The sequence below is a fragment of the Pangasianodon hypophthalmus genome, chromosome 7, assembly GCF_027358585.1.
Source record: "Pangasianodon hypophthalmus isolate fPanHyp1 chromosome 7, fPanHyp1.pri, whole genome shotgun sequence".
In the NCBI taxonomy this organism is placed as follows: Eukaryota; Metazoa; Chordata; class Actinopteri; order Siluriformes; family Pangasiidae; genus Pangasianodon; species Pangasianodon hypophthalmus.
This window is the reverse complement of record NC_069716.1, coordinates 4,989,369-5,014,468: the sequence shown is the minus strand read 5'-3', so window position 1 is coordinate 5,014,468 and position 25,100 is coordinate 4,989,369. Positions and strand designations below refer to the sequence as shown.

The window sequence follows — 25,100 nt, the reverse complement described above, 5'->3', positions numbered from 1 at the left end:
TCAAATACATAACCTAAAATAGTAATTTTTTAAAAACATAATTATTTTAAAAAAAATCAACTTTCAGAAGTTCATACCAGTTCACTCGTTCAGAGCCAAATCAAGACATGCTGAGTAGAAAGAGCTAATGAATTCATAATCTGCCATGTTTGTAGATTTAATAAACGAGATGGCTTAAATGTGATTTTAGATTTCACAGACAAAATGAACTATCAAAATAAAAGGAAATTCTGTGTTTCTCTTGCAAGTACATATATAAAACTAATTTCACAATGTAATCATTCAGCAGTAGGATGTAACTCTGTAATTTACCAGACAATTATTTCTAATAGGCTCTTCATTAGGCTGTCATGGAAAACAAATTCCTACTCATTATTTGGGATCTTAATTACTCAGAGCCTCTGTGTAAGAAACTTTCTACTGTAGTGCTACAAATATTTTCTTCAGAAAAATTTTCTTTTTGTGTATAGCGATGCCATTCCTTATACACAGCACATCAGAGACCCAATGTCTTAAATAAATTATCATTCATTCAACAGATTAACTGGTTATATACAGCAATACTGGTGTCCCATTGCTTAAAGTATTTGTCTATGGAAATTTAAAAATTCAGACAATAATCAAATGTATTAATAGAAGACGTGAAGCTTAATTGGTTTGTTATGTTTGGTGGATAACACAGCGCTGCTGTATTCTCCAAACTGGTCAGAAAGTGGTGAGGTTTTCCACCACAGGAGAGTCTTCAGAACTTGCTCTTTATTATTATTAATATTATTATTATTATTATTATTATTATTATTTGCAAATGAAATGTATTAATTTAAGAAAGAAACAAATTGAGGCTGATAAAGTTTACAGCTGCTGTGATAACAGGAACTTGTTTCATGGACATTTCTTAACATTAAATGTAACTATAAATGGATAAAAATTATGACTTTTGTTCTTACGTAATTGTAATCTTTGGCAAATTGCTATGGTATAATAGCAATAAAACACTTCAGGTTGTGGAAAATAATAAATATTGGGTGGGAAGAGTAACTCCGCTTCAAGCCACTCTAATATTGATGATTTTCCTATAACACTTCGCTTACATTATTACAGCTGCAGAACTTAGAAAGGAAAAGCCATTTTATTACATGAAAATCACATTTCACAGAGAAAAAAACAGCCTGTTTGGGAGATATTCCAAAAGTGATAGAAAATTCATTCTCCCCCTGCTAGCAATACACCGCTCTTCCAGGGAGCAGGGCAAAACGATTTCCAAGACTAATAGTTTAGATAAAGTGTGTCTATATATAAAACAATGATGTGGCACTATCCCAATCATCTAACTGGCCTTGAAAACAGGAAAATTATATATATATATATATATATATATATATATATAGGGTATAATTTCAGGGCATTATGGTTTTTCTGTTTCTTGCTTTGCTTTACTGAAGTTAATGTGTATGCAGAGAGCCAGCTGTCACTTACATAGTCCTCCAGGATAAGAGATGAGCTGGGAATTTCATCCGTTCTCTCCAAAACTGCAGGTATTTTCTCCAGATGGAATTCTTTCTAGGTAGCTCACTGATAGTATGTCCCATAAGCTCACAGCAAACTAATATATGATCCATTTTACTAGCTGTAATTAAATAAATGGCCTGGAGTTTTGGTTCATTGATAGGAAAAGAGACTGAAAAATAAAGGACATATTTGGATTATATCATAAGGTACAGGAAATGAACAAAGTGCTTTAGCAATGTGGCAAAGCAGCAAACAAGACATTACTTTTCTGTATATTTTTATGCGCAGTGAAGAGTAAATGGCTTTATATTCATATAATACGCTATGCTCACTATGTAGGGTTTTATGTAGCATTGAAGAACATGCAAGATGCACTATTAAAAATACAAAAAAGTTGGAAACAAAAGGCTTAGGCACTAAATTCAATCACGAGTACTGACTTGATTTGCATTCAAGACACATAAAAACACGAATGGACCAAAATGGAGGTTAATAGCAGGTCTGAAAGGGAACACTTACTCAAGTCTTACTCATCACATGGACCAGCTCTTAATATAAAACATTGATGTGGCAATAATTAACAATAATTAACAAACCATTCACCAATGCTAGCGTTTTTTTTTTTTTTTAATCAATTGAAGAATGACATGTCATACATTTTGTACATTTATAGTTACATTTAATATTGTGGAATATCCCAGAAACAAATTAGTTCCTGTTGTAACCAATGGTTATGTTATAGTTGTTCCTTCACCAGCATCTTGTTTTTCTCTCTCTCTTGACATTAATAAGACAAAAAAGTGCAGCATCTTACTGAGAAAACCTTTGGTGTAAATCTAAAAGTTACAGCCTTACCACTGACTGTTACGAAACTGGTATGAAACTGGAGACTCCTTCCAAAATCGCTAAAATAAACATGTCCTTACGCAAAACTTCACTATATCGACAATTAAATGTTTTTAAATCTGTTTATGTGGATCTTCTGCCATATAAGTCCCTGGATAAGTTGTTATTATAGAAACGATAATATATTGCAATGAATGCATTAATATAAACCTGTGGCTGCCGTTATAGAAGATTCTTCAACATCTTCTGACCAATCAGAAACAAGAATTCAACAGTGCTGTGGTAAAAATAGCATTGTAGAACACTGTGAAATTGCAAAAAAAAAAATGTAGTGGGAACTAGATGGATTAGTCACTGTATTCACGTTCAAGACAGAGCTCTTACTGTGTCTTATATTCATCACATGGACAATCTCTTTAAAGTTTCTTATTCTGTTCTTACTGATAAAGAAGTGAAAATCTCACACTTTTTCCCCCTTCAACTGTTGTCTTGTGCCACCCGCAGCACTGTGTGATAATGAAGCTGATCTGCATAAATTTATCAGCTTTGTTTCTCACTGTGTTAAAGGTCAATGCTAAAACTCTTCTAATGTATCACAGTGGAGTGAGAGGCAGAGAAAGGAAATGTATAGCTATCATCATCTTAGTTTATGGCAGGGATTAGAACACAGCTGTAGACGAACTGTAATCATGCCTGAGAGTAGGCAAACAAAAATGAGGTCAAAGGAGAAGAAACAGAGGAACAAATGAACTGGAATTAACTAGAAAGACTCACAATGGCAGCTTTGACACACGCAAGACTTTAAAGTAGTACAAGTCTCGGTCCACTTCCATGTGAACTCTAGCGCAATTTGAATGAGGAAGTGATTCATCTCTTAATCTGAATCACTTCAGAAAGTGATTCACACATGCTGTGTGATTAGGGTTTCGGCATTTTTTTTTTCTAGATGCACATCATGGAACTCAGCCTTGAGGCGCAAGCTAGTTGTAGCATTGCTCAAATGTGAAAAAAATATTTATATAATTATCTAACTATTTATGTAGCACTGACTCCATGTTTTCTGTGATTGGATGATTTCTATGTGCACTTGGCAAAAGTTTGTTTACCTGTTTCCCTCATTGTATTAAAGAAGGAATTTTACAGGTATGTTTTCAGCCATACACGACAGCCATCTGACATTTTTTTTAGCCATACATGAGTAAATGTTTTGTTTCAGCTACACACGGCACTCAGCCAGCATTTTGTTTTGTTTTTTGTTTTGTTTCAGCCATACACAACACAGCCAATGTTTTTGTTTTGTTTTTGTTTTGTTTCAAACATACCTCAGACAATGTTTTTTGTTTTGTTTTGTTTTGTATCAGCCATACATGTCCCTAAGCCAGTGTATTTTTGTTTTGTTTTTGTTTTGTTTCAAACATACCTCAGACAATGTTTTTTTTTTTGTTTTGTTTTGTATCAGCCATACATGTCCTTAAGCCAGTGTATTTTTGTTTTGTTTTGCTTATTGGTTTGTTTAATTATGTGCATTTTGAAACCAAACCAAATAACAACAGAACCGAAAGTATCAATTGCACGCCGATTCTGACTCCACATTCTTAAATTTCAGTAAATTTAGCTGAAAGCACTCTTAAATTTCAGTGACTTGGACTTTGGCCTTATCACTTACTGACAAACAGAGTTGATTTGTTTAACACTCAAAGTTTAGGACCTGAACCTTCATATGGGATTTGAGTGTCAAAATTTAATACTTGTTACTTGCAAAACAATGACTTGTTCACACCTCTGGTATAAATAAACGAATGATGACAATGTGGTGACAGCGTGGTTAGACAAACCGAAGAGGAAAAATAAAACAGGAAATAAACAGGAAATAAGTAAATGGCCATGATCTCTTCTAATAACCTATTTGAGTATTATTGCCTAAATAAATGTTGTATTATTAACTGGATAGAAAAAAAAAAAAAAAACTTCTAATATCTTACATGGCCCATGCAGCAGTACCTATTTATTCATTCATTATCATTAGCCTCTTTATCGTTGCAATTTCACCAATCCACCTACCGGCTTCTATTTGGCAGGTAGAATCTGTAGTTTCAATAAAAACCCCTGCTTTTGGCCGTGTACTCATGTATATTTATAATGTATTGCAGCCTAACATTGTATTTTGCATGTTACCTGTTTTAAATGGACACTCAAGAACATGTTGCTTCACAAACAGGGCTAACATTAAACCCAAATCCATTCCAGGACACTCTCTGTAGATCAGAAGAAAAGCTCAAATTTGCATTGCGTGAATATTCATGAGTGGAGAAGCCAGTGGGACTGTCTACTTTCTAATTTCTAATTTCAACAAGTCCCAAATAATTCAGACTTCAGCCCTAGTGGTGCCACTTAACAGATGCCAAATCAGACACATTCTTGATAGCAAACACAATGCTTTGATATGCTAAAGACCAAGATTCACGCTGAGAGACATCAGAAACAGCCTGTCAAGGAATTATTAGCATAATGCTAATAATACTGATTATAATTGAGGATCAGAGTTAACAAAACAGATTTTGTCCTGCCACAGCGGTGTAACTGATTTGGTCTCGGCGTATCTTTTACTGTGTAATGAGGTCTCTGCTGTTCCTTCACCTCGGATCTGCGCTTCAGTGATTTCAGCATGGCCAATAACAGCTGATTTCTCACAGGAAATAACGAAAATACAGCAGTGAGAGACTGGAAGCTAGATACTGTATGTGTGTCCGTGTCTTTTTTGTATGTTTTAGAATAAAACCAAATCACCAATCATTTTTTAAGATGTTCTTTTTTTACTTTGACATGTTTTTTTGTAATTAATCTGAAATTAATTATTTCTATATTACATTACAGGTTATAAATCATCATTTCTAAATAAATAGTGTCTTACAACGTATCTATAATGTTGAATAGTTTATTATTTACTTGAAGCACTCAGTGATGGAATTTTAAATGTTTATAATGTTACATAAGTGTTAATAAATATTACAGTTGGTTTATAATTATTCAGAGGGCATTGTTAGGGTTTATAAAAATACTTACATTGAATCATTACAAAGAATCTTAAGAATAGTTATAATGACTTCTGAATATGGGCTTCATAGAAAGCGTTAATAATAACAATTAATTAATAATTATAACATCCGATTCTTAGCTTCCAGGCAAAATTAGACACGTGTGTGTGTGTGTTGGTTCATGAAAGTGTATCATTCAAAGCCAAAATGATTTGGCCTTCTATTTTTTTTATTTCATCCTGAAATTAATAATTAGATTTCGCTGTTGCTGGCATCCAAAATTAAACTCGTTCACTGTGCCAGAAGTAAAGATGTTTGAAAGAGAGCGAGAGAGAGAGAGAGAGAGAGAGAGAGAGAGAGAGACTGCTGTGCCCTGCCAGGTTTCTCAGAGAAAGGCACAGCTGGATGAGATCTTGTGTTGCTCTCCTCTGCCTCTCAACATCTGTTAACGCTTTTTAATCTCATTTGCTCCCCGTGTTCCTCCTCTCCACAGATGTACAGTGATCAGTGCAGATCAGTGCGGTGAGATCAGCCTTGTGTTTTTGACTGGGACAGTCCTACTCACTGCTTCCTGTATGTCCTGTATGTTCCTGCTTTTTTTCTGAGACAAAAAAAATCCTTAGTAATCTAGAGTGACTTGCATAAGTATGGTGAACTAAGACTAATAATAAACAGATTAAAAATGGAATTTAACAAAGGAAAAACATAATAATTGTTGATATGGTGACACTTGCTATTTAACAATTTTAACAATTTTAACAGTAACATTTGAAGTATGGAAGGAGTCTCCAGTGTCAGTGCTTTGGAACGGTCAGTACGTTTTCCTCCATGGGAAGGTCTTCAGGACAGAGGCATTTACGGTTTCCAGTCATATGACAAGCTGCATTTTTTTTTTTTTTTTTTTTTGCTTATTAACTTCAAGAGGAGAAAAGTAAGAGGCATGTGAGGAAACGGCTTGTTTTGTGGACATTCCACAACCTTAAACGTAACTACAAACGGTTAAACATTGAAATTGTAGCCAATTGCTGTGGTATAAGAGGAATAAAACACTTCAGGATGTGCTGTTATTGGAAAATAATCAGCTTCAGGGTGGCATCTGTAACTCTGTTTCATGTGGGCCACATTCCTATAAGAGCACACCCCCCTTACTTAAAAAAAAAAGCAGGAGCTTTAAATCTGTAGCTGCCCGCATCAGATTTAAAACACTGATGCTCGCCTACAAAGCCAAAAACGGACCAGCACCCACTTATCTCAAGGCACTTATCACACCTCGAGCGCCACCACGCTCCCTCCGATCCTCTAGCACTGCTCGACTGGTCCCTCCATCTCTCAGGGTACGAGGAAGGCCTGCATCGAGACTCTACTCTGTTCTGGCACCGAGGTGGTGGAATGAACTTCCCCTAGATGTCCGAACAGCTGAGTCACTGGCAGTCTTCAAACGACGGCTAAAGATTTACCTCTTCATAAAATACTTAAATTAGCACTTTCACAAAAACAAAAAAAAACAAAACAAAAAAAAAACAAAAAAAAAACAAAAACAAAACAAAACAAAAAAAAAACTCCCAACAGAGTTTTGGACTGATGGTATTCCTAGTTTGTGACCTACCGAGCCAATATCAGAATGTATTTTTGATAGACTTCAAAGCACTATTGTAAGTCGCTCTGGATAAGGGCGTCTGCCAAATGCCAAATGTGTGTTGCATAAATATTCACCCCCTTTGCTGTGAACCCCCAAAATTACTTATGTAATACACTGTAACCAGTCTGATTTCCATTTCTTCACTCATTTCCTCAAAGCCACAATGGAGTTAATTAAAAAAACATTCACTTTTGTGTTAGTTTTTTTCCAGCCATGTAAGACCAGCACATCTGCTGCTCTTTCCCCAGGCACAACTTCTGTAGAGACAGAGTTACTTTTGCAAAAATAGAAAACACAACAAATCTCTGCCAGGGTAATAAATAACAAGTCCAGATGATACTTATCTTCCTGGCTCATTTAGGAACATGTGAAGGGACTAGGGATTAGAAAGAGTATAGTGAGAAGACAGCCAAAACAATCTGCTCTGCTTTTCCCATTCCGTATCTCTCTCAGGACCGATGCAGCTGTTGGATGACCGATACAAGCGCCTTATGTTTTCGCAGTAGCATGGACATTATGAGGGGATGAGTCCCTGCCTCGGGCTCCGCTCACACCCCAAGGAGCATCTTTTGTACATTTTTATCTTTTGTGCAGGCCACAAGCTTTAAAAATTTCCACATTTCTGCACAAATATGCATTGGAATGTCTTTATTTCAGAGTTTGATTGAAGGAGTGAGTGGTACTTTGATGAAATATCCTCACATATTTCCCATTGGGATGTGAGAAAACTCTGATGGTCTGTTTGTTACTTGTTTGCAGTATCAGTCAAATGGCCTCACAATTAATCATCAATGTCTCTAGTGAAAGCTAAAACTAGAGCTAGAAAGATTTCTATGTTTATGATTTCACTGAAATTACCAATATTTATATTCCAAAGTCCCTGTATCTCGAAAAACATGCTACTAGTTGGATCAGTGACTCTAAATTGCCTCAGGTTTGAACGAGTGTGTGAATGTGTGTGCATCCTGCACTGCGATGGACTACCAACCATCCCTCTCCCTCTCTCTTTGGGCGTCTCTCCCTTCACTCTATCTCCTTCTCTCTCTTTCCATATCTGTTTTTGTCACAGCTCCCTTCATCTCTCCCTCTATCTCTCTCTCTCTCTCTCTCTCTGTATCTATCTATCTATCTTTCCATCTGTATCTTTGTGTCTCTCTCTTCTTTGTCTCTCACTCTCTCTTTGTCTGTCTTTCTCTTCTCTCCCTCAAAATTCAAATTCAAAAGTTGCTTTATTGGCATGACAAATATTAACCTTTGTATTGCCAAAGCTTAGATACGCACTTTGAGAACACATCCAAAAAATAAACAGAAATAATAAAAAAAAGTTACAAATATTTATTTATAATAAATCTCTCTCTCTCACACACACACACACACACACACACATATATCCCTCAGACAGAGTGAAAATGATAATCCTTTTTTCTTTCACTACGACACACACTCACTTGTTTCTAACACGACTAATGAAAACAGCTCATTCATATTAAAGACTTAATGTACATTAAATCCACACACCGTTTTAGAAATGGATTCTCTTAAAAAACATAACAAGTGCAAATAAACTACAAGTGCAGAATCTATTAATCGCCTAACAAATGTATAGTTTGAGTATTCACTTCTACACTTCACTTGTGTCTGATTTCCCAGAGTGAAGAGAGAAAATTGGAAACGTAATCCCTTTACAGGGAAAAATAAATACGTCTGACTCATCCACCTTCAAACTGAAAGTAAAATAACTGTGCCTAAATGTCTTCTCCTTTTCTTTTAATAAATAACTGATTGCCTTGAAATTAACTCGAGTTTGTAAGAGTTTCCAATTTTCAGGAAATCAGTAGCAGCGAGGCTAAGATTATGAACTCGTCAAAACTGTGGGGAATGTGCTTTTTTCCCCCAATAAATTCATTTATTTTATCTGCATAAATTACACAGAGATTTGAGTTTTAGTGCTACTGCTCTGACATTACTCGCACCATCGACCATGCTTTATTTCAAGATAAATTAGAAATGGGATTCTGTTATTACCATTATCATTGCATTAGTAACACAGGGACGTGACCTCTATTTGACCTACGAGGGAAATGGCACTTAATGTCACTTACTTATAACATTACATTCATCAAAATGTGTATAAATTAAAGATAAAAGGCTTAAACATACATGTAAGTAAAATGTCCTTCAAAACAACCTATGTGCATGTTCAGATAGATAATTAAAATTTTAACTTTTAAACCTCTACAGAACTACAAAAAAAACACTGTAACCACACTTTACCTCAAAATATAATTATTAAAATACTTCTAAAATATTATTTTTGCAAAAAACGTATGAATCCATTTAACATCTCATGCTTGAAACATTCTTCTCCTTTTTTGAGTCGTCGACTTTAGTTTATGAAAAATGTATAAGTTATTTCCACTTAACCCTGTTACCTGAACACGTGCACCCCTCTGAAATATTTTGTCAGGTCTACTCCTTCCTTGAACTCAACTTCCCAGAACACACCACGGCATACAAACATGGCCGCTACAAACTACAATCCCCAGCACAACAGTCACGTTCATCATGTCCCGAGTGCTAATCAACCACACCTGTTTCCAATTACACTCACACCCTATATAAACAGACCTCGGACATTCATTTGGTGTGCAGTAATGCTCAGTGTGTGTCACCTGACTGACTTACCAAGCCGTTGCTTGTTTAGTGTGATCCTGGTGAATGAATGAATGAATGAATGAATGAATGAATGAATGAATGAATGAATGAATGAATCAATCAATCTGTTTCCTGGTTTCTGTGTCCTGGCTTTGCTGCTGTTTGCCTGCATCCTTGCCTGTTTTTTTGACCTTGAACCTGCCTCTTGTTTTGGGATTGTTTAAAATGGGACATTAAACTCTGTTTGCATCTGCCCCAGCCCTTCCACTGTGACATTTGGAATGTTCAACAGGAAGTTATCGTCCAAATTTCTTGATCATGAGAAGAAGAAAAGTAAGTTCTCATTCTCTTTATTTTAAATCATTAGAATGTCTTTAAGGTCTGTGTGCTATTAGCATGGATGCTAGTTAACATTTTGTGTATTTGGTAAATCTATGCTAAAAACACAACCCTGTTCATTTAAGATACTCATTTGCGAGCACAATGCAGCCATTTGTCAGAAAAGAAACCTTGTATAAAATGAAATTATCACCTGGTATGGGTTAACATTTTTGAAAGGTTAGATTAAATGTTGAAAAGAAGTTACAAGGGCTAAATGACACCTTGGTCATGGAATCTCTTTTACCACCTCCAGTGATTGCTAATTATTTAATGTTGACTTCATTAGTGTTCTGTCTATATACACACACTCACTATACAGCAAATACGTGTGTGTGTAATATTTTTTATATATATATATATATATATATATATATATATATATATATATATATGCTCTATCAACCAACTGGCCCATGTTCATCAGGTGCTTTCTAAAAGCATCAGTTTTGGGTAACGTGTGCTCACTGTTGGAGGCAGCTGTTGTGATTGTGCTCTTCTGCTTGCTATCTTTTCTTGGTTCAGTAATCAGTAAAGCTGTGTATTCCCACATCTGTCACATGTTTATGTCTAGTCAGGTCCAAAGCTTCCACTTCAGTGGCCCATTAGGCTTTCTCTGAAAGTCGTACTAACCCAAGCAGACTACAGGCAGGAAGAAAAGAATAACTATTCTTTTTTTTTTTTTTTTTTTTTATTGCAATATCAGCTTTATATGCATACTATCTTGTAATGTACATCACAACTCCTTTAACTAAACAATTTTTTCACTAGTGTTCAGCAAACTTTCGGGAAGTCAATCTGTTTCTCTCTTTTCTTTTTTTTTTTTTAAATTGCATTTTTCTAAAATCTAACAATTTTAACAATCAACATTTTGCAAAATTCCTATGTAATACACTTGTAATTAGGTATAGGAATGTGGATGTACAGTTGCAGGTCATCTAATCAGAAAAAAAAAATAGTTTTTAAGTTATGAAGTTTAAGATAATGTAGTAATCATGAGTGAACAAAAGAGTAAAATTAACACATTGTTGTTGAGTTTTGAAATATTTAGTATTACAGTATAAGACAAGAAATGTTATACACTTTATGCAGAAATCTAACACACGTCACTAGTGTCTTGCCTAAATCCTACTGCTCAATGATTTCAGAGTTAATTTTGAATTCTAGAACTTAACATCCCCCAGCAAGCTGTCATAGATGCTATATTTTCAAGCATGATTGATATTGTCAGAGTTGAACCGCAAGTAGCAAGACCAGCACTGAGAAACAGCCAGAGTGTTAAGAGTCTAAAAGGAAATCAAATTTATCTGCTGTCAGGTGCAGCAGATGCCTTAGTCCAGTTTATCATCTATCTATTCGTGTGGGACAGTTAGGGCAAAATGTCAGCATAATAATGCTTCTAGAATAAGTTGCTATATTTGGCATGTCTTATCCAAATGGAGGTTAGGATCAGTAAAAATAAAAACATGATTAATGTTGGCACATGGTTTAAAAAAAACTGATTCTTGCACTATCCCTCCAGTTCTCTTTGCAGAACAGACAATCCTTCCCAACCAATCCTTCCTCTCACTTCTATTTTTACTTGTTTCCATACAAAATAGTGACAACTGATTAAACTCAAGTAGTGTCAGCAGTTCAATGATTCTAAAATTTTGAAAGTCATGTAGTTTGTGCTTGGCTTTAAACTTAAATGCTACAGTTTTTTGGCAGGTTTTGACTGCCTAATATCTTGTTTAGATTATGAGGCATGTTTCCATATCCATTCTATATGGAGCTCTGACAAACGTGGTGGATATTTATTAATACAAACGTGGTCCATTGCAATTAATGTCAATTTCTTTGTTTATGTAGATGCAACAGCTTAGTAAAATCTATTAAAACTTCCTCTAACGCATCCATAAAACAAGTCAGCCTTATGTATACCTATATAGTGAGACAAGATGCCCTGTCTGAGCTCTCAGGACTATGTGAACACCAATAAATGCAAAACAATGGGTGGCCTAAATCTTCCATAATCCCAGAGGAAAGAATCAAGAGCAATCAGTCCAATTCTGCTCCTGATCACATTCTGGGGTCAGTGAGGTGTCGCTGCAGTCGCTATTGCGGTCCTGCCCTCACTCAACCGCCACTTACCGCTCAAACCCCAATCACCGAGATTGCACAAGTGTCCGAGTAATATTTGACCGATTCTGACAAATCGATACAGTCTCTGAAAGCAAAGATGGAGGTAATTGAATGGCAGGAGGGGTGGAGAAGGTTCTGTGCTCTGAAATAATACATCACTGGTTACATACCGGGTTTGTAATTAGGAAGTGTGTAGAGGCATTTAGTAACACCTGTTATTCAGTCGTCTTATGAATATTCATCAGCTCAGAAGCTTGCTTGTATACATTATCAGCTTTTCACGTACAGTGCTATTGCCTGTCTGCTACCCTTGAGTCAATATAATTAATTTCCTTTCTGAGCTTCTTTTTTTTTTTTTTTTTTTTTTTTTTTTTACCTGATATAAATTGTTTAAAGTACCTCTAAAATATGATACCATTAAGAAATTATGTACAGTAATAAATTGTTTACTGTCTGTTAAATATACACACCACTTTATTAGGAACACCTGTTCATTCATGCAATTATCCAATCAGCTAGTCATGAAGCAACAGTGCAATGCCTAAAATCATGCTGATACAGGTCAAGCGCTTCAGTTCACTTCAAACATTGGAATGGGGGAAAATGTGATCTGACCATGGCATGGTTGTTGGTGCCAGAATATTTCCAAAAATATTTAAAATAATCACAGAAGTAGTTTTGGAATTTTCATGCACAACTATCTCTAGGGTTTATGTAGAATGATGCAAAAAAAACAAACAAAAAAATATCCAGTGAGTGGCAACTCTGTGAGAAGTTGATGAGTGAGGTCAGAAAAGAATGGCCAGGTTGGTTTGAACTGACAGGAAGTCTATGGAGACTCCAATAAGCACTCTTTACAACCATGGTGATCAGAAAAGCATCTCAGAATGCACAACACAGCAAATCTTGACACTGTATATATCAGAACGTCTTTGTATGCTGGATTATATTTGGACGCACAGGCTTATTAATGAGCTTAAACAAATACGTTGTTTCTATAGTAACAACATGCACAGGCACTTATATGGTGCATGCCCCACATAACCAGATTTTTTTTAAAAAATGGGTAACTGTTGATACGGTGAAGTTTTCTGTCAGGAGAAGTTTATTTTACATTCCCCACAAGGGTACTAAGGCAGATCTTTCCACAGCACAATGCTCTCTAATCTAAGTTCGAGTTTGGATTGTGGTTTTGGTTGCCTATGCATTCAGAATGCTATCTCAATGACTTCCCTCCACATTACTTCCATCTCTTTTATTTGACTGCCGATTCTTTGGAGCCTGTGCTTTATCTCGGTCTCGCTCTGTCATGCATGAGTCAGCTCTCTGCACATTTTAATGTAATGTCTTTCAGTTTGAATGTTGCTGAAAGCAATTTAAAAGATTTGAACAGGATTGGAAAGTGAATTGATAGAAGCAAAGTGTTGCTTCTGTGTTGCTGTACATGAAATATTTGCAAAACAAGCATTACAAGGTACATTTCTTTATTATTCTTATAAATGTTTATTCTACAGACTTGCAGTGTCTTGCATAAGTATTGACCCCATTTGTAGTATTACAACACAGAACTGGAATGGACTTGCATGAGATCATCATGAATGAGCTCTGAACTTCATACTGCCCATCTCTCTCTCTTTTTATATATATAAAATCATCAAGAAGTTCCTATTCCATGTCATGACTCCATGTATCTAATTAGAGGAAGAATGCCAGGATGCCGCCAGAGAACCAGCAGAAGTGTTGTGAATTCCCATGCAGACTCTCCACCCTGCTGAAACACCACTCCTAATGAGGTCATTATAAAGGTGTGCTACCTGGAAGATGAGAAGGATCGAGGGAACTCGGTGCTCTTCTGCTTTCTTTAATGACTGTGCACTGATTACAAATTAGATCCTGTCCCAAATCCCTCCCAGTGCCCTGCTGTTGTTCAGGCCACATCAAAGAAAACCTCTCTCATTAACTCTCTCGCACTTTGCTACCATGGGAGTTTGTCTTCCAAAACAAGGTCTCTGCAGAAATACAGTAGATCTGTTGTTGGCTTAGGGTCCACTCCTTAGAGTTTCATTCCTTGTATTTTTTTTTTTCTTTTCTATTGGGATGTGACAATATTGAGTAAGCACATAGCACTTACTATATTGAGGAGAATAACTATATTGAGGAGTCAAGCATTAGAGCCAAAGATTTTTAAGTTAACTTTTGAGCCAAGTAATTAGAATTTATGTTAACTGCTGCAGCCCTGGTTCGATTCCTGGCCAGGGAACCAACCCCATCCAATAGTCTTTGCGCCGGTCCCATGCCCGGATAAAATTGGGGAAGGGTTTCGGCAGGAAGGGCAGCCAGCGTAAACACTGTGCCAGATCAAATATGCAGACCAATGATCCACTGTGGTGACCCCTAACAGGAGCAGCTGAAAAAAGGAACAACAATTAGAAGTTATGTTTCGATTCTTAGGAGTTTTATTGTCAGAACAAATACCTTACAACTGAATGTTTTGTACTGCTACATCAGAGGTGGTAAAAGTACAGAAATTCCTCAACTTAACTAATGGTGCAATTACTCATCTAAACATCCAAAACAATCATCTGGTAAAAGTTCTTTACTTAAAGTGGAACAAGTATACCTGCTTCAATTTAAAGTGTGAAAATAAAAGTACAAGAAAGAATCACAAAAGAAATGGCATCTACCTAAATTTTAAATCACACTGATTTTTAGTTCTTGATGGGCCCTGGTGGGTGCAAGGAATATGATTGCACCCCAGTATCCCCATGGTTTAAAAAAAAAAAAAATAATTCATTTCAAGTGCCCACCAGGGTGCCTTTACAGTGGAGAAAACAAGATGCCACATATGCAAGAAAATGAGATGAAGTGCACTCTAGGTTGTTCATCCAGTAGAGAATACATGATGCAGTTCCTATAGGGTTCCCCTATGTGCAAGAAACCATGATAAAGTGCCCTAAAAAAAAAGGTGATGGCAGCACCTCAGAGGGCAATTTATGTGCAACAAAAAAGTGAAGTGCCATCTAGGGTCCCTTTCCAGTGGAGAATTCATGATGCAGTGCCCTATAAGGTCCCTTACATGCAAGAAAATGTGATTAAGCGCCCGATAGGGTGCATCTCCATGAGAGAAAGCATGATGAAGTGCCCTCTAGAGTGCCTTTCCAGTGGAGGGTGTGTGATGTAGTGCCCTATAGGGTTCCCCTACGTGCAAGATGAGATGCCATTTACTATGGGTACTCCTATATATGATAACTTGTCCTCTAGGGTGCATCTATAGGCACATTCAGAGGTTAATGACCTCCAGGCATCCCTTTTTTTTTTTTTTTTTTTTCCCCTCCCTCTCTCCTCCCAAAGGTACCCTTGGTAGCAAAAAGTTTTCCACTAAAGGAAATCCTGCCCTAGGCAGCCTGTCTGCCCCTGCTGATGATAAATTATTGTCTTTATCACTAAGGAGCTAAGAAACATGCCAAAATATTAGCTAAAAGCTACCTAACAATGGCTTTATGCTAGCTAACATTTGAGAGATTAGAAATAATCATAACTCGGTACAAATTAGCTGATAGCCAATAGCAACAACATACAAAACAGATGACAGGGTAACATTTCTGCTAATGAAGTCCATTATTATGATTATTTTTCAGCCTGCATTTTAGCAAAACAGTTTTAATCTAAATACCAGAATTACTTAAGGAACAAAAAGGCAAAAAGACAGATGATGCAATTAGCTGCATCAATAGATCATGGATCAATTTCAATAGTAATTGAGCTGCGTCTTGATGTAGTTTTTTTTTTTTTTCTTTTTTTTTCTCTCTCTCTCTCAGATTAGAGGCCACTATTTTGTTCACTACTTTATGAATTTAACATTATACAATGACAAATACACTTTCTTTTCTGGGATGTTTTGTAAATTTTTTTTATTTATTTATTTTTTTTTCTCCAATTGTGCCAGTTGGATGCAGTTCTCTGCTTAGGGGGAAAGTCAATGGCCCATTTTGGCTAGAAAATTGAAAATCACATTGGCCTCATACATCTTTTCATTGTGACCTTTACAGATGTTGCCATCAATCACGCCAGTCAAAACAGACACCAGAGGTCACAGAGGTCAGCATTACATCTTAACTGGAGTCTTACTTCCTGGATAGAGATTTGTTTCCTTTTTCCTCTGTGCTTCTCTTACTTACTTCACCTCTACCCTGAAAAGGCTCCCTAACTCGCACACAGTTGGAAACTTTTTCAACTCTATTCTACATATTTTAGTAAAACTATCACAGATGTTTATCCCACAGCTGCTCAGTTTGTGAGCTTGCCTAGTTTGTGCCCTCTAGGTCGCCCTTCCCATGGAGAATACATGATGCAGTGCCCGATAGAGTTCCCCTATGTGCAAGGAACCACGATGCAGTGCCTTGTAGATCTCCCCTACATGCAAGCAAATGAGATGGAATATCATCTAGGTGCTCCTAATGCAACACTAAGGGACTTTTGAGCTTACCTCCCAATGCAGTCTCAGCAGGTGTGTGGTCTGTAGTTTCCTGCCAGACAGATTTAATTGCAAAGCAGAACTTTGGTATCCAACTGTCCCAGTGCCATCTGTCCATCTGTCCCAATTGCTTTAAACTAGACATTCAAAATATATAAAGGAAACACAGCAGCACTTACAATGAGTTGTAAGAACAATCATGTTCCTCAAAGTAGTGCAAAAACAGCAGTTTGGCACAGATGAGATGAACTCGTGGCTCCTGCTACAAGTACAGGGTTTCATTGTTATTCACTCCCTCGTATAGATTTAATCCCTGACAGTTAACTTCCCTGACTCCTTCTAGGGGCTGGCAGGAGAATTACAACAACCCCAGCATCATCAAAGGAAAAAAAATCAGTTAATCTACTCATTGAAATATGTTATTGTTTCTATAGTAACATCTTGCATTGAGACTTATGGTGGACCCTCCAAATCATCGAAGGCTAATGATAAAAGGATGTGGTGGTGTTTAACAAATAAAATCATACAGTATAATCATGGATATGGTGAAGTTCCTTATAAGGAGAGGTTTATTTCACATTTATGGAAGGAGTCTCCAGTGTCAGCACTTTGTAACAATAACTTCTGCTGCAGGAATTATTCAGGACAGAGAAGTTTGTTTTGCTGTTTCCTGGTAACAGGACAAGCTGCATTTTGTTTTATTAACTTCAAGAAAAAGGAAAAGAGAGGCTGATGAAGGAACAACTGTTGATAACCTAAGTTTTTGTGACATGGTGTTATAGGAAAATAAACCACTTAAGGGTGATAACAGTAACTCCGCTTCTCATCGGGCCGCAACAAACCACCCTAGTGTGGCTAATTTTCCTGTAACAGCACTCTCCATCATTCATTCCTTGCATATTCTATGTAGAGTAAGGAGAGGTGTGTACAGGTCTGAAAAGTCAGGAATCAATGGGAATATGTCGAGTAAATAGTATGTTGATGCAAATATGTTGAGCAAAAATCCACAAAAATGTGTGTAAGGTGATCATGTAGAGCATACGGTGTAAATAATGAATACAAAATGAAAAATAGGTAGTTTTATTCTCACTGGTTACTGATTTTTAGGATATGCTGTAGAGTAGCAGATAAAATAAATAAATAAATAAATCAGAAAGAGAACCAAATGATCCTAAATCACATTTCTGATGCATCCCTATATTATTCAGCTGCTCAGGATGTGTGAAATACAGAGAGAGAGAGAGATACAAACAACAAAAATTTCAAAAAGGAGGAAGATTAATTTAACTGGAGTATTACACGCATCTCTCCTCCTCTTTTTATTGTAAGCTGAACTGAAAGAGTGCGCTCCCTCGTGCGGAAGTGGCTGGACCACAGGCTATCAGTTACGGGGTAAACTTTCAAAGCAGTCCACATTCTTGCTAGTTGTAATGAGAGGATTCCCTGCAGAGGGTGTTGCGCTCCTGTTTAAAGTCTTCATGCCAAAGTTGTTTCTGTCTGTTAGTATGATTGACAAAACACAGCTCCAAAGTGAACTGTTGTGCAAATGTGTCCAAACATCATCTTAGTTTCATATAGTGCTGCCATTTCAACGTCAGCATGCTGGTTAAATTCTGGCTCTGAATTTAAACCTCCACAACCCTGACCAGTCAGTTACTAAAGATAAATGAAGGAACTCATCCCACGTTCACATTAATAAACATGTTTATTTGTTCCACGAGCTTTATATCTGACCACTCATCCTTTATATCTGACCACTCATCTATATATATATATATATATATATCAAACCATAGTGTGCCTCCTATTCATATCTGTATTTGTATCTGTTTAGAGTGTGTTATCTGCTCAAGCTGAATAATACATTTCTTACATCCCTAATACACATGTGGTGGTCTGGGAAACCCTTCTAGCTTTTTGTAACTGTATATAATGAAAAATGTCCAAAAGCTTTATAATGTGAAGGGTTTTCCCAGGCTGCCACACTTATTTCAGACTCAAACACTGTATTTCAGAGTGGAGACTACATAACACCAGCCTCAATTTATTACTGGCTCCATTCATCATTTAAAAACACGCATATTGCCTGGACTCTTGCCTTTCCCCAGCAGTTCACTCCTGTGCCTTAAGAGCAGAAAACAGCTGTCAAGTGTTTGTAAGTAGAATGCCAGAGATATTGCAGTGCAACCACAACTTGGTTAGGACCCTGATGCAGGAATCCCTATACCCCTATTAGTGCTCTTCATCCTCTTCTCCAAAAGTGTCTCATTGAATTTGGTAGACTTTCCTCTCGACTAGGTCATGATAAAATGCTCATGGGTCCTCACATCCTTAATGTCTGACATGGTTTAATTTTTTGTCCAAGACAAAATATCCCAGTTTAACAGACATTGTCAACAGACCACTCATCATCTTCAAGACCATGATCTTCCTTATCAATCCAAAAAAAGTGATAAAACATGACATAATAAGCAGGGTGTGTGAGAGCCAGTGTGAAACACTTCCTCTTTCATGTCTGCTGTCTGAATGGAGCTTTGTCACAATAATGAGAAAAATCTGCCACAAAGTTTTAAGGAGACAATGCTGTTTTAACTAATTAGCCAAGTAAGTGTTTAGAAGAAACCAGAGAACTTTAACAAATGATTACATGAACATGAGCACTTATGAAAATAAGCAATTAAAATGTTTTCTTCCAATTTCTACTTCTGATGTCTAGGGAAAATATTGTTGATGAACTGGATTAATTGTTATTTATGCCACGATGCTGCTGAAATCCAGTTTCTGATTGTCAGAAGGTGCTGATTAATTTTCAATAACAGCAGCTCTGGCAGTATGTCAGCTGTGAGGAAAATCGCAGAGTTATATTAACACGCTTGTTCTTATACATTATCGTTTCTATAGTAACAACACAGGAACTTGTGTAGATGAAGTGCCATGAATACAAGACTAATAAAAAAAAAAATGGATTAAAAAATGTGCTGTTATTTAACAAAGAAAAACTTATGATCCTTAATATGGTGAAGTTTTCAGTAAGATGTTTAACATTAATGGAAGGAGTCTCCAGTGTCAGTGCTTAGGAAGAGTCGGTACTCTTTAGTGTATGTCATACTGCTTTTTTTTTTTTTTAATTACCTTTTAGGAGAAAGAAAAGAGAAGCTGGTGAAGCAATGACTGTTTATAGCTGCTATAACATAAGTGATAACAGGAAGTAACTTGTTTTGTGGATGTTCTAATAATCTAATATTTTTTTTTAGATTATAAGTATGTGTGTATTTTAATTAATATAAAAAGTGGCAAATTGCTGTGGTATACGAGCAATAAAACACTTCAGGACTTATTATTTTTGGAAAATAATCAGCTTAAGTTTGATAAAAGTAACTCCACTTCTCAGCTAGATCATTGCTTATTTTCCCATAACAGCACACCATGAAGTGTTTTTTGTTCCTTACATAATACCACGTAATTATATTGTAATAGTATTTCATACCAAATTACTTAAATTTATTACTGGATTGAGTACTTTCTAAACACTGGCACTGTTAACCAATTGTTCACAAATTACTTTTTTGCTATGACTGATAAAACAGAATGGAAGCAGTCTCCATTTCTTTGCAAAAATGACACCATCGTTAGCCTTTATATGCTGTACTAGCTGTGCTCAAACACCCGAACATGACCGAATAAACCCGTAACAGAGTTAAAAGAAAAGAAGAAAGCACACTGCAATCCTTCCTGATCTTAAATGGCCCTTCTCCTCCCTCTCATATCCATCTTCCCTCTATATTTGTTCTCCAATTTCAGTTTTTCAGATGGTACAATAGACTGGAAAAGTGGAGTAATTTAGACCCATAAACTGTGAGAGTCTGTGAGATACGTTGATAAAAAAAAAAATACACCAGAAAATAAGATTAATGTCCCTATTCTATTGTTATTATATCTTATATTAGTCTGGGTTTTTACTGCAATGCTGAAATTGACATCGATTTTTCAGAGCAACCTCCATATCCACTCGAGCTGTGATTCATTCCGAAGAGCAAACCCACATACCAAATGTTTTTGAAGTTGCCTGAAGTTTGAATTAAGCTCCAGACTGTTTGTGTGAGCTCAATTTATGAGTGAAGTGGGACCACACTATGGCTTCATCAATCTGAATAAGAGTGCTGCTGAATCAGATACACAGAGAAACAAAGGTAAGCTTTCTGAATGGTAATTCCCATCTGTCATTCATCAGCAGCAAACCTCTACAGTCTTACCTAATAAATTTATTTATTTAATTATTTTTTCTCCAGAAAATATGCTGACCTTTCCATTTATATATCATATTTGGGAAAGAAAGTTGGAGCTTGGAATTCTGTCATTTTCGACTTTATTTAAGATACAAAGTGGGGTGGGGGAACCTGACTCCGTGTTTGACTTTTTAAAAAAAAAAAACAAAAAAAAAAACAGCATTTCCAAATAATTGTAATGAGTAATATATATTTTCCTCCTCAGAACAATGAACTATGTAGTCAATGTTATAGATTTAATAGGTTAATATGGCTACGTTAATTGATCTAAAGCTAATACCTGTATATACAATATACCTCATTTAATGGTAAGAAGTGCTACTTTGTTTACTGTTGATGCTCAGAGCATCTTCTCGTTCTGAATCCCACCACCAGCTGCACTACACACATCAGCTGAATGCACAGTCTGATATGGTAGAACAGTCTTCCCTAGGCGTAGTAAATAGCATACATGGATGACAAATAATCTTTTCTGAATCGGGAACACACAGCTATTTAGAAACACTGATAAAACAGAGCAAAATGAAATGCAGCGCAAAGCCGTCATATAACTCTCCTACTAGCAAATTACCATACAGTCATCTCTTGCTTAATTATATAGAGAGGAAGTAAAACCATGGCAGCTAGCCAGACTGATTAGTATCTTTTACATGCAGTGTGATAGCTGCAGCGTTTGCGTAAGACTTGCTGACTTTTTGTCAAGTGCCCAAACACAAAGTCTTTAATGTGGCACATTGTTAGTCTAGTCTATTCCTGTTCATTTTCGTTAGTATATATTGTTGCATTGCTGCACTATAGTAAAGCAAATCTTATTTTATACTATATCCGTGAACCTCCGTAGCTGTCTGTTACTTGATGTTCAGTGTTTGGGTTTTGTTTAAGTGTTATTTGTTAGTGTAGGATTGTTTGTCTGCGCCAGTATATGTTATGTCTTAGTCCAGCACATTGATTTATTTCACCCCTTCTGGTTTTCCTCTCTCTAGCCAGGTGTGTGTGTGTGTGTGTGTGTGTGTGTGTGTGTGTGTGTGTGTGTGTGTGTGTGTGTGTGTGTGTGTGTGTGTGTGTGTGTGTGTGTGTGTGTGTGTGTGTGTGTGTGTGAGACCACTTCTTGGTACTGTGCAGCACACTGGAGCTTTTATTTGCCCTGTGGACTAGTTAATAAATGAAAAATTCTTCCAAGTTTAAACAAGTGAGGGTAGTTAGATTCTTGAATTGCGCAGATTGTAAAAGGGGAAAAAGAAAAAAAAAACTCGACTCCAGCCCCTGATCTTAAACAGTGTAACTTTTCAAACAAACTGAGTCATGCAAACCAGTTCTCCTGGGATAGAGTCCGGATCCACCATGTTCCTGACCAGTAAGTGGTTACTGAAGATGGATGAATGAATGACATTATTATGACTCACAGTTCCAGGATACCTGGTTTGATCCTGATTTCGAGTTACTAACAGTATGAAGTTTCAAATGTTCTCCCTATAGACCTGTCGGTTTCCTCTGGGTTCTCCAGTTTCCTCCCACTGTTCAAAAACAGGCAGGATGGAGGACTGGCTAATCTAAATTTCCTGTAGGTGTGAGTGGGTGAGTACATGGTGTTCTCCCAATCCCGGGTGAATTCTCCCAACTTTGCCCAAGTGCTCCCAGGATAAGCTCCAGATCCATCATGACCCTGACCAACATGTGACACTTCCTGAAGATGACTGAACGAGTATATTTGCCCATATTGTATAATAGCATACTAGTATAACTCAATGTTCCTCTTCAGTGTCTGAACAAGAAAAAAAAACAGTACACCTTGTCATTCCCTCCCACTGTCACAACACCAGTCCAAATACTCATCAGCTCCCACCCACACAACCACCTCTTCCTTCCAGTGGGCTTATGTGTTTATTTGATCATGGGGATATGTTCTCTCCTCTAGAGCTCCAAGTCACTTGTCATCATGTCAGCGCGCACAGGAAGCAGCAGCTCACACACCTCCGATATAATAAGAACCAACAGTCTTCTGTAAACAAACCCCTGACAGTCTTCGACTCCATACCTGCATACTCCAGAGAGTGTGAGAATCACAAAGTATGCCTGGAGAGCATTCTCGTGGTCTCTCGCTCATACACTGCTCTTTACTTTCTGGCACATTGTGGCTTTTGTGATTGAGCTTGTTTAAACATTTCACTTCTGCAGTTTGCCTTGTCTAAAATCCGTATATACTGAAAGTCTCGGCAGATTCACATTCAAACTTTGAGACTACATTCAAAGCTGAAGCATACACTGTCTCATTTCCTGACACTCTCAAGGTTTCTATGAAAAACACACCAACTTGGCTACAAATAAAACAGCGTTCAAATTGACATTGTATGCTGGAGCGGATTGGTGAAAGGGAATGTTTTGCAAATCATAAAGCAAGTGTGACTGCTAAAGTTTGTGCTACTGTTTGTGCTAAAGGCTATGTCTAATTTTCCATACTACTCTTTGGGAAAGACAAGCTGTGACTGTTTTTCTTTTTATATCAGTCTCTTTTTTTTAATATATTTTTCATTTTTAAATTCTCATGCTTATGTTAAATCATATTAAATGTAAAATGCATAAAAACCGCTGTCTTCAGTCTGCATTTTCTATCCCTTGATAGTTTTTCAGGCTTATGTGATTTGATTTTCTTTCTTTTTTTTTTTTTTTTTAAAAAAGGCAATGGTCTAGATGCTACTGAAAAACCCCATCTCAGACACATCTTCTATTCAACAAAAATCTCACAACGAGTAAAGCACGCACTTCATGATTTGCATAATCTGAATGAGGTGTCCAGAAAATCGACGTGCATAACCCATCTCTGAATACGAGAAACTTTCTCAGCATAAATATTGAATTCAATATATAACTTTTGGAATCAAATTGGCAACTCTGGATATGACCCTATAAGCACACAAAGGGTGAAACCAACACATTGACAGTGTTGACTGAAATTGTCAAGTTAATCACCCTTGGGAGATCTGTTCTATTAGAATCAAGCTAACAATCCCATTGGCTCTTTAAATGTTACTGCCGTCTCCCCTATTAATAAGAACCTTCATCTGAGTCAGCTAGCAGGTAATGAGTTCTTTACTGCGGATGCAAGAGAGCTCAGATAAAGGGACACAAGGAAAAGTGAACAAGGAAACAATGTCGGAGGAGGAGAGAGCAAATGAGATTACAAGTGAAAGAGGACATAGTAGGTTTGCAGATCCCAGTGGAGAAGACATCTTGGTTTGAAAGGAACTAATAGAAAAAAAGGAAGACTGATGCAATAGATTTCCAAATGCAAATGTATTCTAAGACTCCACTCTTAGGGGAAAAAAAATTGGTTAAATCTAGAATGCTTAAGGTTTTTCTTTTTTTTTTTTTTTTCTTGAACTCTACAGTGTTTTCTTATAAGAGAGGGTTCCTAATAGGAAGCTAAGCACCCTTTACTGTCCAAAGAGCCCTTGAAAAATTCTTTGTATGTAGGGTGAGGGTAAAATATTGCATTCCTCTGAGATTTTGAATGGAAAAATGGAAATTGTACCTCTTTTTTTAAGATGTCTAAAAATATATAATTCCTAAATGATTTTAAAAAATGAAATGCATTTCCAAAACCAGACCCATTTTTAAAAAAAAAAAAAAGTTTCATCATTAACCTTTAGAACTGGTAGCTGAACCAAAAGCTGCTGAGACAACATGAAAGATGTTAGATACAGTTATGCACTAGATGCTTAGATCAGATCCTCATTTTAGATAATAGCATCTGCCAAATGAATAAATATAAATGTAACTGCAGATATTTATATTTGCATTATTATATTTCTGTTCGATCCCCAGTGAGACTTGTTTGGAGGCCAGACGTTAGAAAAGGGTGAAGGCTTTAGCTCACAAATCATCCATTTCCAGATGGTTTCCGATGCTCTTAAACATGGCCTAAGAACAGTGTGAAAGCATGTGGGATGTAGTTAGTGTGTGGATTGACATGTACTCTTGCACCCTGAGGAACCAGTCAGGGAATTCACACACATAGAGGGAGTGAGGGAGGGTGGTGAGAAGCTACAGCACTGAGCTGTGCCATTCTTGGGTCATAAATTAAATATGGTTAGATTTAAAATAGTTCCTGTTCACATGTGGTCAGGCAATGATAACGGACAGCAATGGAGAGTGAT

The 25,100-nt window shown here is 36.7% G+C and overlaps 1 long non-coding RNA gene across 1 annotated transcript; it reads left to right on the top strand.

Annotated features, from left to right (window-relative positions):
• The first annotated feature begins 9,685 nt into the window (after window positions 1-9,685).
• On the top strand, window positions 9,686-23,512 carry LOC113542844 (uncharacterized). Its single transcript, XR_003404357.3, has 3 exons — window positions 9,686-10,017; window positions 20,652-20,850; window positions 22,862-23,512. It is a non-coding gene; the product is annotated as an uncharacterized LOC113542844 (long non-coding RNA).
• The last annotated feature ends 1,588 nt before the right edge of the window (window positions 23,513-25,100 follow it).